This window comes from Neoarius graeffei, chromosome 28 (assembly GCF_027579695.1).
Source record: "Neoarius graeffei isolate fNeoGra1 chromosome 28, fNeoGra1.pri, whole genome shotgun sequence".
Classification (NCBI taxonomy): domain Eukaryota; kingdom Metazoa; phylum Chordata; class Actinopteri; order Siluriformes; family Ariidae; genus Neoarius; species Neoarius graeffei.
In genome coordinates this window covers 49944044-49961720 of record NC_083596.1, presented here as the reverse complement: position 1 = coordinate 49961720, position 17677 = coordinate 49944044, and the positions used below count along the sequence as shown (strand labels likewise).

General features: G+C 44.2%; 1 protein-coding gene across 5 annotated transcripts in view; it reads right to left on the bottom strand.

The window, feature by feature from the left end:
* The window catches only part of npas2 (neuronal PAS domain protein 2), a 54631-nt gene extending 38141 nt beyond the window's left edge, over positions 1-16490 (bottom strand). For 2 of the 5 annotated variants that reach the window (XM_060913247.1, XM_060913251.1), the window contains exon 1: positions 8002-8371. The gene's annotated coding sequence lies outside the window, so the exon portion shown is untranslated. Of the gene's footprint in view, positions 1-8001; positions 8373-9437; positions 9492-16443 lie in introns of those variants that run through there. The other 3 variants (XM_060913249.1, XM_060913248.1, XM_060913253.1) reach the window with 3 other exon arrangements.
* Between the last annotated feature and the right edge of the window lie 1187 nt (positions 16491-17677).

The following is a 17677-nucleotide window of genomic DNA, read 5'->3' as shown; positions in this document are numbered from 1 at the left end:
TGATACATCAAAGGAGGGAAGATTCCACATCTTTATCGATGACCTCGGGAGGGCACAAAAACATCAAAAAACTGAGGTTCCACCATCTCATCTATGACATCACAAAGGATCTGAGGTTCTACCCCCATTGTATGACATCACAGAGGAGATGATGAGACACACCCTCATTCACACACTTCTTCCGCCTCACTTTCTCCAGTGATCTTCTCCTGGGAAAATGTTTCAGTTATCTCATCGACATCACAACAAAACAGAGGTTTCACCATCTCTTCTGTGTGTGTGTGTGTGTGTGATTGTGTGAGTGAAAGAGAGAGAGGTCTATTCTGTAGAATGAAAAGAAAAGGCACAGACTAATTAATATAGAAGAGACTATAATTAAGTCAGCGTGAGGGTTTTTTTTCCATTTTTCATTTCATAACACGGACACAGTTGCTCTACACACACACACACACACACACACACACACACACACACACCATCTCTCAGTGTGGACAGACAGGGCAGCGTGACAACTGGGTGTGACATCACTGCTGTGTATCCAGTGACATTATGACCCACTGTGACACTGATTCAGGCTCACCAGTGGACCACACACACACACACACACACACACACACACACACACACCTCTTAGTACTCTGTCTTTCTCTGTTCTGGTTTTCTGGTTTCTTGTTGTCATGGTTACATTGTGAAGCTGTCTTTGAACCCAACACCAACAGCAGAATGCAAGCACTGTGCGCGTGCACACACACACACACACACACACACTCTCTCGAGCTCTCTCTGTCTCTCGATTTTTACTTCACCACCCTCATTACAAAATGAAGAAGAGTGTGTGAGAGGGGGTGAGGGTGAGAGGACAGGATGTGTGTATCGCTGCCTGGAGAACACTGGCAGAACACTGTGCGTGGCGGTGACACGGATACCACACATTCCATCTGGAGTCATGAGACTCATCTGTCTTCCTGTTCACTCCATCAGACAGAGTGCGTGCACACACACACACACACACACACACACACGTATGACAGTATATTCCTTTTACAGATAATAAATTACAGTAATTAATTATTGGAGTTGAATTAAACGCACTCAGGATTTGATACTGAAATTCTCACATCTTTAATCACAGTCAGCACTTACTAAATATACTTACTGACTAGCGCGCTAACTAGCCGGCTTGCTAGCATGCTAATTAGCTCACAGAACAAAAGTAAAGAAGAGCAGTTCTGAGATGAAATCTTGAACTAATTTGTTACGTTTTGATGCAGTTGATTGCATTTGTGAAAAACTGAAACCAGTTTAACCCACGAGATTTTGGTTCTTTAATATTTTTACCTCAGATCACAACGTTATATTTTGAAATTAGAAACATGACCGAAATTAAAGAGGGTAAAGAAAGTGATCATTTCTGGGCCAGAAAGAAAAAAAAACAACAACAACCACAAGGCCTGTAAACACTGAAACTTGACAGACTACGATATTTATGGCTGAATAGACAGGAAGTGAAGTATCATCAACAGGAAGTGAGTGATCCAAAAGCATGCTCAAAACTGAATGACGTTTACTTTCTTTCTCATTTTGTTTGTTTCTTTCTTTCCTTCTTTCTTTTACTTGTCTTTTGTTTTCTTGTCTTTCTTTTACCTTGTATTGTTCTCTTTGAATTTGGTTCTATCTTTTTCTTTTAATTCGTTTATTTCTTTATTTTTTGCTATTTTTCTCGATGGGTTACTCTGGTTTTGTTTGTTCATTTGTTTCTTTCTTCCTTTCTTACCTTACTTTTAGATTTTATTTTTTAATTTTCCTTCTCTTTTAGGTATTTCAGTAGTTTATTGTTTTTCTTTTTTATTTTCTTTCTTCCTTTTTCGCCCCATCCTCAGCTGACAGCAGGGTGTGGTGGTGCTGGTGGTGGTGGTTATTTACAACAGTAGTAATTGTATTCATTAAGACCGGGCATGTTGGGAATTCCAGAGACACAGAAGCGGACTGGAGTTCACTGGAGCGGAGTGATGGTTATGTGGACGTATAAAAGTAGTCGTGGAAAGTGGAACAATCACTGGGCATGTCCTAAACGGTAATGAGCATGAAGAGAGTTTCATTGTATGTCGTTAACAAGCAGAGATCACTGAGATGCATTACACAACATCCGGGCGGGAATGATGATTAAAACACACACAAAACCAGAGTCATTAAACAAAGTAACTGTGCAGGTGTTTACTTTTTACCACGGCGCTGTTGAATACTGGACTCTGATTGGCCAGAAAGTGTTGGTTAGTTTTCTATGATAGCGGCTCTGACAGTACTGCAGGGAAAGACTGTTTATCGCTGCTATATTCCACAGTAATAAACAGAACTGTGAATGAACAACAGAATGTTACTTCTTCATAAACAGGGAATTGTAATGGTTGGCAAATCACTGGTCATTCGACCATTCCTGTCCTGAAAAGAACTAGATCCAAGAAACATGATTTAAACAGTAAATGCATTCATTTCAGCTGTCACTCTGGATAAAAGTGGAAACAAACTTTGACCTTGGTAAAAACATCGCCTGATATCACAGGACACATCACACGACATGAGAGAGTTCCATTTCTGAGTTCCATAAAATTCTCCAGAGAGAATTTTAGGCATGTGTGAAGAATTCTTGAACCTCATGGGAAATTCTAGAATTTGACTGATCATTTTCAACATTCTGGTCTTCCACATAACATTCTAAACTTGCACAAAAAATTCTACACATTCATGGAGTGATTTATAGATTTTCATGTAGAAATCTAGAACCTAAAGGAAGATTCTAGACCTTTGTGGAGAGATTTCTAGACTTTCCACGGAGAAATATAGAACCTCATGGAAGATCCTAGACATTCATGGAGAAACTCTAGATTTTCATGAAGAATTGGAGAACCTCAGGGAAGGTTCTAGACCTTCAAGAAGAGATTTCTAGACTTTCATAGAGAATACTGGAATCTCACTGAAAGTTCTAGACCTTCATGGAGAGATTTCTAGACTTTCATGGAGAATTCTCCAACCTTATGGAAAGTTCTAGACCTTCATGGAGAGAGTTCTCAACTTTCATGGAGATTTCCACAATGTCATGGAAGATTCTAGACATTCATGGAGAGATTTCTAGACTTTCATGGAGAATTCTAGAATCTCATGGAAGATTCTAGACATTCATGGAGAGATTCTGGACTTTCATGGAGCATGCTAGAACTTTGAGGAAGGTTCTAGACGTTCATGGAGAGATTTCTAGACTTTCAAAGATAATTCTACACCTTCATGTAGAATTCTAGACATTCATGGAAAATTCCGGTCTTCTATGGAAAATTCTAGACTTCCGCTGGGCCTTTGTGGAGAGATTTTTAAACTTTCATGATCAATTCCAAAACTTTGTGCTTATCACTGACTGAGTGCTGCTGTTTCTAGACCAGCAGTAGGTTTCCTCAAAAGCACTACAATACATACAGGAGCACAAAGTGTCTTTTTTATCCGAGTCATGCCCATTGAAGTATTAGCACTAAATGAGCACTAACACTAACGTGAAAACACTTTGCCCTGATAACGGGCTGCTTTTTGTTATCGTTTGTTAAAAAAATTAGCGTGGCTGGTTTTAAGGAAGGAGGAAACATGGAGAAGGTGACAATGGGAGACATGGAGGTTTGTCACAACTTAACATTCTGATCATTTTGGGAGTGTGAGCTCTCTGGTGTGCTTTTTTTCTATCTTCTGCAACCTCTTATCTAATGACCCTGAAAACCGCTAATGCTAAGGGTTTGATCAAGGTTGCTTCACATTTGTTCCTAGAAGTAAAAAAAAAAAAAAAACACTGAGCAAATCTAGGTCAAGATCAGACAGGTTTCGAGAAGAGCCACATGTGTGGCAGCTGTGATGTGATCTCCACCCAGTGAGATGGAACTAAAATACCTGAAGGGAACAGAAGAGAAAACATGGAGATCTCAGTCCATTATCAGGAGTCCAACACTAGCATTCAGGCATTCAGGAAAAGTTAAACCATCTGATGAAAAAAAACCCATCCATTCCATGAGCTAGTAATGCTAATTATTAATAAAACAACAACTATACAAACAGAACCATGTGAGCTGGTCCCAACTGTTCCCAGCTGTTTGTGAAATGCATCATTATGATCCCCTGCTTTAATGCAAAATATATGCAAAGAGAGGTAAAGTGTGAAAGTAGTTCTTTTCTTCCTGTCAGCAAAGTCATAACCCAAACACACAGATATCGAAGATCCTCTTGAAATAGACCTAGACATATCAGAGATACAGACAGACAGAGAGAGAAATTGAGGTCTGTCATCTATGGACGTCCCATAAAGGACAAAAACGTTTATCCAGCGTCAAAGCGATGCTGCGATAAATTTATACCTAAGAGATGTGAGTCAATGAGTCATGAATCATGAGTCAACTCTTTGAATTTGGAATGTTTTCGGTGAACTCTGGAAGCCGAATCACTTTTCTTTTCGCTGAGAAGATAAATCGATCTTGTGACGCTCTTGCTGAGAATTCATCAGCGTCCTGTTTGACGATGTCTGATTCGTCCCTCTAAATAGACCAAAACGCAGCTTGTCATGTTACAGTGTTACAGAAAAACCGCAAAAAAGTGTCAAGTCGGAAAAATACAAAGCACTCACACTGGAGACTCCTTCCATAAACGTAAAAATAAACACATTTCTCTTTACAGAAAACTTCACAACAATGCTATACGTTTTTTTAAATCTGTTTTTGTGGAACATCTATTGTACATCGTACATCATCTGTTGCTATAGAAACGCTTCAAAACAAACTTCCATTACAACATGATTATTTAAAACTAGGGCGGATTTGGATGATCAGACACAGCGTTTCAAATCAAAGTCCCTCTCACGCCAGGATCCTCCCAAGCAGTCTCCTGTCCTAGCACCACCCAACTCCTTGAAGCGCATGGGTACGGTGCCGATTGCTAGGGTTACAGTGGGGGGGGGGGGGGGGGGGGGAGTCCTCCGGTCACCGCAAGAGTTTAACTTCCCTACTCACATCTGTATTGCAGTGTGCCTTGCCAGATGGCAGTAGGTACCATTTTTATGATGGTCTTTGGTATGACCCAACCACAAGTAGAACTCGCAATCTCCCAGTCAAGAGGCGGACACGCTAACCACTAGGCCAGCTTGCGGTTACACATCATTTCAGTGCACTTTATTTCCTTCCAGCTTGTCCCACACATTTGTCTTTAACATATTTTGATCTGTGTTTCCAATAAAGTTAACTGTTTACTTCCTGCTTTGTCCTGTGTCGTCTGGGGAATCTTAAAAACAACCCGCTGCCTGGGTTAATAAACGTTCCTGATCTCTAAAAACATGTCACTTATAATTATTATTATGACTTATTACTGGTCTGTCTGCCCAGAATTGAGTTTTGCTGCATGTTGGAGCAGATCTGTTCCCGAGAATCAGACACAGCTCTTAAAGGGCGAGCACACTTTTAGGTGAGTTTAACCACAAGAAACAGGCTTAGGTTCATTTCTGCATGGCTGGTCACACTGCCTGGCCTGTCTGCAATGGCCCAGTAACCCAGATTCAGGAAAGCTGCATAACAGTGGCCTTACCTAACACACACACACACACATGAAATCAGTGAAATCAGCTGTTCTTTCTGTGTTCCTTGAAAGTCATGGCCAAAAATGTCACATGGTATTTGGTCACTTTAATGTCTTTTTTTTTTTTTTTTGTATTTAAACATCTGGTTTAATCTGGACACAAACTGAAAAACATGCAACAAGATGAAATGATGAAAGAGCAGCGGCCCAGATCTGTTAACAGATAACTATTCTTTGGACTTTGCAATTTTTTTTTAATAGATTTTAACTTTTTTTTTTTAAATCATCATGCGTCACATCTGATTACGATTATAGCTAGCTAGTAGGTAGCTGTAAAGTGTTTTATCAGGATAACGTAAAGCTACAACTTCAGGAATGTCAGCATTTTCTTAACACGTGTTGGTAAATCACTACTCACAACGAACATTACACATCAAGCGCGACATGAAATTCCAACTGATTCCGACAAAGTGAGAAACACCAACATTGCGAAAAAACTCATCAACTTCAAAGTGCTCACGTTGAACTTTCTCTTTAACACAGGGACACATGAATGTAGCTCATGACTTCAGAACGTTCAGACGTTTTTTTGTTTGTTTGTTTGTTTGGTTTTTTTTAAATCATAAATGTAGCTCTTGGTGATGTTCGTATCCAGTCAGAGCACAGGTCACGCCCCAAAGAATCCATGAGCAATCAGGAGAGTGGAAATGAAAACCGCAGCTCATTTTTTGAAAGGATTTACAAGAAGGTTTTGTTGTCCGAATTTGTTGGGAATTGGTTTGCTCGAACAGCAGCTCTGACAGTAGCGCAGCCACAACGTATTCGAGTTCCTATAGTAACAGCTGATTCACAGGGACTTTCATGACGGACGCTCCGCTAATACTAAAAGGGTTGGACGTTTTCTGTAAGGAGGCGTTTATTTGTAAGGAGATTTTACAAATTTTATGTGTAAAACGTTGCAGTTTCTCAGTAACATGACAAGCTGAATTTTTTTTTTGGTCTTAAAAGCAGCTATAGATGCTACAACATGTCACAGAACAGGACTCATAACATTAACAGTAACTATAAAAAGTACAACCTTCATTAATAAATAAAAGCAGCATGTTCTAAGCCAGTGGCTTGAAAACTTTTTGCTGCCAGGGAGCTCTTCACCCTTCAGCACCTCTTGAAGATTTAGATTTTTTTATCATGTTTTTGGAGAACCCATGAGGTCTGATTTGGCTTTGGCGCTTGGACCCTGAAAACTATTCAAACTTTGATAATGTGGCATTGATTTCCATCAGAGTAACAACACTGAACCCCCCCCCCCGCTATGCTTCACAGGCAGACGCGCAGCTTGTGAACAGGCAAGGCAGGCAACTACTTAGGGCCCCCTAGTCCAGGGGCCCCCCCGAGAGTCGGGGCCCGAGGGCTTATTTATTTTGTTTTTTATTGTTTTTATTGTTCTTTACCATTGTATTTTCACATTTGGAATTTAAAAAACTTTGGTTTCATACCTTTTTCGTTGGTGTCAGATTATTTATAACATATTGGTGATGAACACTGGTCAGAAGGGCCCCCTGGAAATTTTTGCTTGGGGCCACAACAGACTCTAGAATCGCCTCTGTTCACAGGCCCTTGGGGGTTCCACGGACCCCACTTTGAGAACCGGTGTTCTGGAACGATGTGTCCACCCGCTGGACATTTACATCAGTGGTGTAACACGGGTGGTCAGCATTTCAAGAATGTCATGCAGTCAACCGAGTTAAATGCGTCATGGATGGCATGACCCCGCCCCCAGCACGCGCTCAGCATGAAATCAGGGGCATGACGTCACAGCAGCTTGCTCAACCCAAGTCTCAGGCCTGTGTTGTGTAACTGATAACTTCTTTATTTTTCTCTGCAGCGCTTTTCATAACAAACTTTAAAACAAGATATTTAGGTCACTAACAAGGGAAAATAATCTGAACATGGCGTCCTGTTGAGTCACGATAACAGAGAAGCTGGTTATGTGCTGCTCAATCAGTGTATCAAAGCCGGTCGCCATGGTTACAGGCGGACTTTATGACGTATTACTTTGACAGAATGCTGTAGGTTGTACTGGATTGAAGGTGGAACCCTGGAAAAGTTGCTCAACAACAACAACAGCAGCAGCAGCAGCAGCACTGTTAAAGCAATTAATGACGACAGCTGATGCGTGCAGCGCGCGTGCTCTGACTTTATACGTAAAGTTTTGTTTCAAAAAAAAGTTTCACAAAATTAAAAAAAAAAGCAGAAAGCAACACACACACACACACACACACACACACAGAGAGAAAGAGAGATGCTTTTCCATGCACGTGAAAGAAGACCGGTCCGGCTCGCGCACGCGATAACAGCTTTCCTCCGCAGCCGCACAGCGCGCGCTGAAAACACCGCAGCGCTACTCACCGGAGCGCGAGACGAGCGGATCCCGACTCACACCGGAGCTTCTCCGCGTCGCTCTGACCCGGTCCACTCGCGAGCGCCAAGTTACATAACCGGCACCGTTTCTGCGCGCGACTCACTGGCTTCACTTCACTTCCACGGTTCACTTTTTTTTTCCTTTTTCTTCTTCTTTCTTTCCCCAGCGCGCGCTCACACTCAAGCTGACACGCGCACGGTTGTTTTTTAAACACCTGTCGTCATTCGCTAAATAAATAAATAACGAGCCGAGCGCGTGAGGGAGTGAAGAAGTCCCGATTTACCGGTACAGAGTCACAAGATGGGAGCGCGCACGACTGGCCACGCGCGCACACGCTGGACTCTCTCTCTCTCTCTCTCTCTCTCTCTCTCATGTCACCGGCTGAGAATGGCGGACAGCGTCACTGTCTGGAAACCGGGAGCACGAGCCAAGACTGCCGTTATCACGTCACTCAAGTCACGAGCGCAACAGGTTCACTGTAAATCCATTTATTAGTAGTAGTAGTAGTAGGAGGAGGAGTAATAATAATAATAAGAAGAAGCAGAAGAAGAAATAATTAGAGTTATGGGTGTTTGTTTTGTTTTATACAGTTTGTTTTGAAAAGTACTGGAATTTTAAAGAGAGGCGTTGGAACTGGATGTGGTCCCGGTCAGATGTTCAACTCTTCCCACATCCAACCATATAGGATACACCCTAACCCAAACCCTAACCCTGAATGATAACCCAAACCGAAGCCCTCATCCAAACCCTAACCTTAACCCAGTCCCTGAACTATAACCCAAACCCCAACCCAGTCCCTGAACTATAACCCAAACCCAAACCCTGAACTATAACCCAAACCCTAACCCTGAACTATAACCTAAACCCAAACCCTGAACTATAACCCAAACCCTGAACTATAACCCAAACCCTAACCCTGAACTATAACCTAAACCCAAACCCTGAACTATAACCCAAACCCAAACCTTGAACCAGGGGCGCCGCCAGAAATTTTGGGCCCCATGAAAGATCAGAATTTTGGGCCCCCTCAACTTTGCCCATCCTCGTCACAATTGCACTATTGTCATTATTTGACTTTTGATAGCCCATGGACCTTGAGTTTGTGACTTTGTTATTACATTTTATGTATTAACTTACCAGGGACTAGATGAAAACTGGTCAGTGACTAATTCTGATGCATTTACAATCACAAATGAAAATTCAAGATTTTGCCACATGCCTTCTTGTGCTAGGACAATTGGTAGTGAAATGTGTGATGTGACTGCTAATAAATCATAGAAAAAGTTTTCTACCCAGCATCAAAATACCTATGGAATTGACTGGTGTCTGTTATTAGCAACACTTTAATCTAGCAAACTGTATATGGCGCTTGCTCATTAAAAACTTCAATCCTAAAGCATTTATGGGTTGTATTGCTGCTTACCTCCTTCTCCAAAGGGGGGTTCAGTGGTTTGGTAGGGCGGAGGTCGCCCTGAGGCTGAATCTGTGCATATTTAGGGCACCCCATTAGTTATGAAACTGGTTATTAGCACTAGTTATTAGCACCAGCATAACGTAATATTTCATCTTGTTTATCACACAAGTCAGTTCAGTTATTAAAATGGAAAAAATGTCATTGTACAAACTGTAAAAGTGTTCTCTTGATAGGCTAATCCAACCACGTTCATACTGTTCATTTACCATTCGCTAATATTTTGAACACACACGTGAGCGATAGCTACCTTTCTTTGGGAAAAACTGAGTGACCAGTTGCCTGCCTCTCCGGTCCCTCTCAGCTTTCAGCTGCCTTTCTTTACGTTTTTGACAGCCACTCTTCATATTTAGCGATCATAGACTGTACGCTCTCCACTGCTGGCTGGCTGGCTGCTGCACCGTGACACAGCAGCAAGTAGCGTTGCACTGATCAGCACACAGATTTAACGCATCGCGCTTCTACCAGAAGTGGACCGTACCATTTCACAAAAGGGGGAGGGTTAAATGACAATATGTTGAAGAACTCAAGAAATAGACAACCTTGTTCAATTAGCTCATTTTACCAGATGGAATATTGCATTGTTGTTATTTCAAAAGTCTTATTAAAATCATTAAAAGCATATTATCAGCCCCTTAAAGGGCCCCATGGCAGTGCGGGGCCCCTAGAATTGTTCGAACCTTTCCCCCCCTGGCAGCGCCCATGCCTTGAACTATAACCCAAACCCTAACCCTGAACTATAACCCAAACCCAGAACTATAACCCAAACCCTAACCCTGAACTATAACCCTTGTACATTGTAGCCACCATTAAATAAGTATGCTTTCTACAATTATTGGCACCCCTTGTAAAGACTAGGAAAGACAAAGAGCGAAAACTGGAAACAGGAAGCAAAAGGTCAGAAACACGAGAAACAGTCAGGAAAGATACAAGGCTTGTTATGTCTGGATAAGCAGAATGATACTTCGCAGGGAAGTGAATGTTTGGGGAGTTTAAGTAGGGAGACCGGTGACTGAGGAAATGGGTGACAGCTGACATTCAGTAAGCCGGAGATAGAGGGCGCTGTGTGTCTTGGGAATTGTAGTCCATGTTAGTAGTCTCTTCAGTGGGTTTACTGACAGAACCCCCCTGGGCGGTATGGTGGTGTAGTGGTTAGCGCTGTCGCCTCACAGCAAGAAGGTCCGGGTTTGAGCCCCGTGGCCGGCAAGGGCCCTTCTGTGTGGAGTTTGCATGTTCTCCCCGTGTCCGCGTGGGTTTCCTCTGGGCGCTCCGGTTTCCCCCACAGTCCAAAGACATGCAGGTTAGGTTAACTGGTGACTCTAAATTGACCGTAGGTGTGAATGTGAGTGTGAATGGTTGTCTATGTGTCAGCCCTGTGATGACCTGGCGACTTGTCCAGGGTGTACCCCGCCTTTCACCCGTAGTCAGCTGGGATAGGCTCCAGCTTGCCTGCGACCCTGTAGAGCAGGATAAAGCGGCTAGAGATAATGAGATGAGGAACCCCCCCCCCCCCCAAGGAGCTACCTCCGGGAGCTATATTCTTTCTTGGACAACCTCTACCTCTGGATGCTGGTTTGTCGGGGTGTTGGGCGTGGAATTGCTGCTTTAACAGGGGATCCAGGATGTCTTTCTTCTTGACCCAACTTTGTTGCTCTGGTCCATATCCCTCCCAATCAATCAGGTACTCGATCTGTCCTCCTCTTCGCCTTGAGTCGAGGATTTTGTTGACCTGTTATATGGGTTCTCCCTCGAGGTCAAGAGTTGTGTGCTCCTGGGCTGGTGTGTTGCTGGCAAGAGGCCCAAAAATGGCAGGCTTTAGTTGGGATACGTGGAAGGTTGGAGCTACTCAGCTGTGAGGGGGTAATTCCAGGCGGTACGATACGTCATTGATACAGCGTAGCACTTTGAATAGCCCAATGTAGCCAGGTTGGAGCTTTATGCATGTGTTTAGTGCCCTCTGGTTTTTTGTGGCCACCCATACTCAGTCGCCAGGGGAAAAGTTTGGAGTCTCACCTCTATGTTTGTCCGCATATTCCTTGTACTTGGCACACACTGATTCAAGGCGCTGGTGAACCTCTTCCCAGACAGTTTGGCTGCATGAAAACCAGTCGTTGACTGCTTGTACTTGACAGGGCATGTAGTCCCAAGGGAACAGGGGTGGCTGGTAGCCGAGTATGCACTGGAAAGGTGTTAACTGGGTAGCTGAGTGTTTTAGCGAGTTCTGTGCATACTCGGCCCAAGGGAGAAAGCACGCCCAGTCCCCCTGGTTGCACATGCAGTATATCCTCAGGAAGCAGCTGATCTCCTGATTGAGTTGCTTTTTCTACTTGGCCATTAGACTGGGGATGATAGCTGGAGGTGAGACTTACCGATACTCCCAATCTCTCCATGAAGTTGGACCAGAAACGTGAGATGAACTGGGGACCCCAGTCACTTACTATGTCCTCAGGGATGCCATAGTACCTAAAGACTTGTTGAAATAGCAATTCCACGGTTTGTGCAGCCGTGGGGATATCTGGCAGGGGGATGAGCTTGAGAGCCTTGGAGAAACAGTCAATGGTCACCATGATGGTTGTATTGCCTTGGGAGGGAGGTAAGTCTGTGATGAAGTCTATGGCTCAGTGTGACCAGGGCCTTTGAGGAACCGGGAGGGGGCATAACTTGCAGGCGGGGGGGTGGGTGGGGGGGTGCCTAGGGACCTTTGCTTGAGCACATTCCAAACATGAAGCGATGAACTGGTTAAACTCCGTGAGCATGTTTTCCCATCAACACTTAGTTCTTAGCATTTGGTGGGTGCGTTGACTGCCTGGGTGTCCCGTAGCTGGAGATGAGTGTGCCCAGGTGATTAGTCGGCTACGAAGATGCTTAGGTACATAGAGGAGGCTTGGCGGGAGATGGATAGGACGGACCTGTGGGTTCTTTATCTCCGTGTCCAGTTCCCAGGTAATAGACCTTATGAAACACTGTGGAGGAAGGACAGGCTGAGTGGATGAGTCGTGCTGTGATGAGCCAAACGTTCTGGATAGGGCATCTGCCTTAGCGTTCTTGGAACCCAGGTGGAATGAAATAGTGAAATTGAACCATGTAAGGAATAGAGCCCACCTGGCCTGATGTGGGTTTAATCGTTTAGCTTTCTGGAGATATTTCAAGTTCTTATGGTCAGTGAGGATAACGAAAGGGTGATTGGCTCCCTCTAGCCAGTGTCTCCACTCCTCAAGGGCTAGCTTAATGGCAAGCAATTCTTTGTTTCCCACATCGTAATTCCTTTCTGCTGATGACAATTTCTTCAAAAAGAAAGTCACAGGATGCAACTTCTGTTTTTCCCCCCAAGCGTTGGGAGAGGATGCCCCCTACGCTTATGTCTGATGCCTCCACTTCTACAATGAATGGCTTGGTGGGATCGGGATGTTGGAGTATTGGGGCCGAAGTGAAGGCTGACTTGAGCTTCCTGAAGGCTTCCTCTGCCACCAAGTTCCAGCCTAGGCGCTTGGGGCCCTTCTTCAGCAAAGCGGTTAGTGGTGCCGCCAGAGAACTGAACCCTCGGATGAAATGATAGCAGAAGTTGGCAAGGCCCAAGAATCTTTGAAGCTCCTTGATCGAGTTGGGGACAGGCCAGGATGTGACGGCTGATACCTTGGATGAATCCCATGCTTCCACTTTCAGCACTGATGACATGGCTGAGGAACAAGATCTTGTTCTTATGAAATTCACATTTATCTTCTTTTACATACAGATGGTTCTCCAGTAGACACTGGAGAATGGTTCTGACGTGTACCAAGTGGCTTGTGATATCCGTGGAATAAATCAAGATGTCATCTATGTAGGCTATGGCATATTACCCCAGCATGTCCCGTAGCACGTCATTTATCAGACACTGGAACAAGCTGGGAGCCAAAGAAAGGCCATACGGCATTACCCGGTATTCAAAGTGTCCCGTGGTTGTGCTGAAAGCCGTTTTTCATTCGTCACCTTTACGGATCCGGATCAGGTTGTAGGCGCTGCACGGGTCTAGCTCGGAAAAGATTCGTGCGGCTCTGAGTTGCTCTAATGCTGACGGGACCAGGGGAAGAGGATAGGGATATTTCACCATGACCTGATTAAGACCTCGGTAATCAATACAAGGCCTGAGTCCACCCCCTCATTTCTCTACGAAAAAGAAACCGGCCAATGCAGGGGACTTGGAAGGGCAGATATCCCCTTGCTTCAGGGCCTCCTGAATGTACTCCTCCATGGCGCTCTGTTCCTTCTGAGACAAGGGGTAGATATGTCCGTGGGGAGGAGATATACCAGGCAGCAAGTCGATAGCGCAGTCATATGGCCGGTGTGGGGGTAGCCCGCAAGCCTTCCCTTTACTGAAGACCTCGGATAGTTCCTGATAGCATTCAGGCACATTTTCTATGGAGTCTAGTTGAGGACTTTCTATGGACGTGGATGACACTAGGACTTGGGGATGAGAAATGCAGCTCTTGAAACATGTGGAGGACCACTGTAGAAGTTCCTTACTATGCCATGAGATCAGAGGGTCGTGCAGCTGTAGCCAGGGATACCCAAGGACTATGTCATGGTTGACGGTAGTGGTAACATACAGGGAGATGTCCTCTTTGTGTAACACTCCAACTTGTAGCTGGATGGTTTGAATGCATGTTGTGATGAGTCCATCGCCTATAGGTCCTCTGTCGATGGCTTTAATGCTGAGCACGCTGTACAGAGGAGTGGTTGGCAGGTTGAGCTTCTGTACAACGGCCTGGTTAATGAAGTTCCCCTCTGCCCCTGAGTCAATGAAAGCAGAGAGAGTATAGGTGGTGGACGCTACCCTTAGCATTACAGGAATCTCAAAGGACTTAGATTTAACTACTCTCACCGGGAACGTAGATTCTGCTGGTGTTTCTACTGGAGATTCACAGACAGGGCGGATGGACAATGTCGGATGTCATGTTCGGCGCTCCCATAGTAGATACACAAGCCCTCCCGATGACGCCTAGTCCGCTCGGCCTGGGTTAACCTGGTGCGAGATATTTCCATAGGCGTGTTGTCCACAGAGGGCTGCAATGACTTGGGGCAGTCGTGGAGAGAGGGTCAGCGCTTTAGTAGTTGGTCAATGCGGATGGCTAAATCAATGAGGGCGTCCAAGATGAGATTCTCGTCTCTGCAGGCTAGTTCACTGACCACTTCAGGATGCAGACCGTGACAGAACACTGCCTTGAGGACTGGGTTGTTCCACCCACTAGCAGCTGCTAGTGTCTGAAAGTCCAGCGCATACTCTGCCACACTTCTTGAGCCTTGGGAACTGGCGAGCAGACTTTCACCGACCTCAATCCCCTCTGGTTCGTAATCGAAGACTCGCTTGAACAACGAGAGGAAGTGCTCATATGAAGTGGTTGGCTTGTCACCCTTGTTCCAAACTGCAGTAGCCCAGCGGAGCACTTTGCCAGAGAGAAAGGTTAGGAATTTAGCTATTTTATGCTCGTCAGATAAGGTAGGCATGGTGGCGACATACATAGAACATTGGAGAAGGAAACCTTTACAGGTGATAGTTTTTCTGGCAAATTTCTCCGGAGCTGTAGTGCTGAGCTGGGAGGAGGCTCGGAGCGTGCTTGGAGGGCTTGCGACATCACAGTTGCGAGCTGTGTCATCCTGGTGTTGTGATCGGCGAGCATCTGTTGATGTTCTCCAAGCAAATGCCCCTGCGTGTTCAAAGCATTCCGCTTCATATTCTCCGCTACCTCCATGTAGGTGAAGTATCCTGTTAGAATGCAGGCACTTACAGAGATATGCACGGAGGAAGGGAGAGTGCAGACTGTCAACAAAGCCAAAACACTAATCAGAAATCAGAGTCGAGAAGGCAAGCACAGGTCGGGCGATTGGCGAACAACTTAGACTAGGAAAGACAAAGAGTGAAAACTGGAAACAGGACGCAAAAGATCAGAAACACAAGAAACAGTCAGGAAAGATACAAGGCTTGTTATGTCTGGATAAACAGGACGATACGTCACAGGGAAGTGAGTGTTTGGGGAGTTTAAGTAGGGAGACCAGTGGTTGAGGAAATGGGTGACAGCTGAGATTCAGTAAGCCGGAGATAGAGGGCGCTGTGTGTCTTGGGAATTGTAGTCCATGTTAGTAGTCTCCTCAGCGGGTTTACTGACAATCTTGAATTGGGTCGTGGCGAAGCAGGAAAAAAGTAGCGGTCACGTGGCCCTAAATTCATTAATTGTTCTATTAAAAAAAAAAAAACTAATAAAATTGGAAGTCTGTGATTCAAATTCAGTAGCTTTCGTTCCACTAAACAAAAATAACCGGGTCTCAAGGAAAATTCTTTTTATGACCTAAACTTGAAAAATCTGAAAGGCAGTCTACCTTTAACCTTCTTACATGGATGACATAATGCGTCATGATAAATACATTTGCGTCTTTTATTCTATCGTGTTTTGAAAGTCACTGTCATGTAAAACAATAAAAGGTTTATAAAAGCCACATTTCTGACATGTCGATGACAAGTTATGTCTATCTATAAAGAACACCACATATGTGTGTTTTCCGAAATACTGAAATGGTGTTACACCTTTAGATATCGCTTCTTCATGCCATATTGCAGCACAATAGCAACAAGTAATGTTGACATCAGTGCCGATATCATCAACAAGGCAAGAGATGGGAGAAACAACATCCATCATCAGCCCCCAAATTATTTATTAATAAACTAGTCTTACCATCCACTAAAAATTCTCCATGTTGTCCAGTGTTCTTTTGTGAGAAATGAGTAAACCCATTCACATTAACGAGCTAACACTAAAACACATGAAACATATTGCTAAGTTAGTTACTGCTATGATAGCTAGCGAAGTTATTGCTATCTATGAAACAATATAGTAGCGTTCTCCAAGTTATGCCCCCACCATCACAAAACTAATTTGTAAACAATTGATAAACAAAGATACCAAGACTAAATAAAGTACCTTACTTGACTTGTCCAAACACCCAAATGTCAAGAATTATAGATCCAAGAAGATGGCGTTATGTCCTTCCTTGAGAGGGATTATGAGGAACTGTAAACTTGTTAGCATGTTAACTTTATTCATTATTAAGTTCAGCTGACTAAAGGCTTTCAAAAATGTCATGGGAATGAAATGAGCCACGACAAACAGTGGCGTCTCCAGCGTAAATAACGCCGAGGATTACAATTGTCTCACAAGGAGCATCTGAAACTTTTCAGTGTTTGAAAAAGCATTACTTTTGCTCATGAAATCTTGAGTCCTTGTAAACTTGTTTTCTCATTCACTCCTTTTCGGAGAGTTAATTTGAGCCTGGAGGGAAAATAGAGGAGGTGGAGCTGAAAACCCTAAAACTCTATTAAATATCTATCGATTGACCCTGACATGACAAGACTGTGTAATTGCATCATAAAATATAAGAACCAGTCAGGTTCCAATATGCAAATGAAAGCATAGTCGGGTGAAGGGGTGGGGAATGACGTTGGGTTGCTTGTATATTTGCATCATTAAAGCATCTAGGATTTGGATTTCTTGAACAATGTAAAAATACAATACATGTGTTGATGGATTTTGTTGTTTCAAGTTCTGTTGCGGGCGGCACGGTGGTGTAGTGGTTAGCGCTGTCGCCTCACAGCAAGAAGGTCCAGGTTCGAGCCCCGTGGCCGGCGAGGGCCTTTCTGTGCAGAGTTTGCATGTTCTCCCCGTGTCCGCGTGGGTTTCCTCCGGGTGCTCTGGTTTCCCCCACAGTCCAAAGACATGCAGGTTAGGTTAACTGGTGACTCTAAATTGACCGTAGGTGTGAGTGTGAATGGTTGTCTGTGTCTATGTGTCAGCTCTGTGATGACCTGGTGACTTGTCCAGGGTGTACCCCGCCTCTCGCCCGTAGTCAGCTGGGATAGGCTCCAGCTCGCTTGCGACCCTGTAGAACAGGATAAAGCGGCTAGAGATAATGAGATGAGAGGTTCTGTTGCCATTTTTCCAGGACAGACTTTAGCTCCCCCCCAGTTCGAACAGAGCTAGATAGCCCAGACCCTTTTCTTTAAAATGCAAAATCCATTATATAGTCAGAGGAAGAGTTTTGGGTTAATCTCAGAGCTTGGTTATTTCAGCATCATAATGAAAACAGTATATGCATTTTATTGTGTTGGTTTAGCCACGCCCACTTTGCTACATCACTGATATCACTGCATGCTCACAATCTTC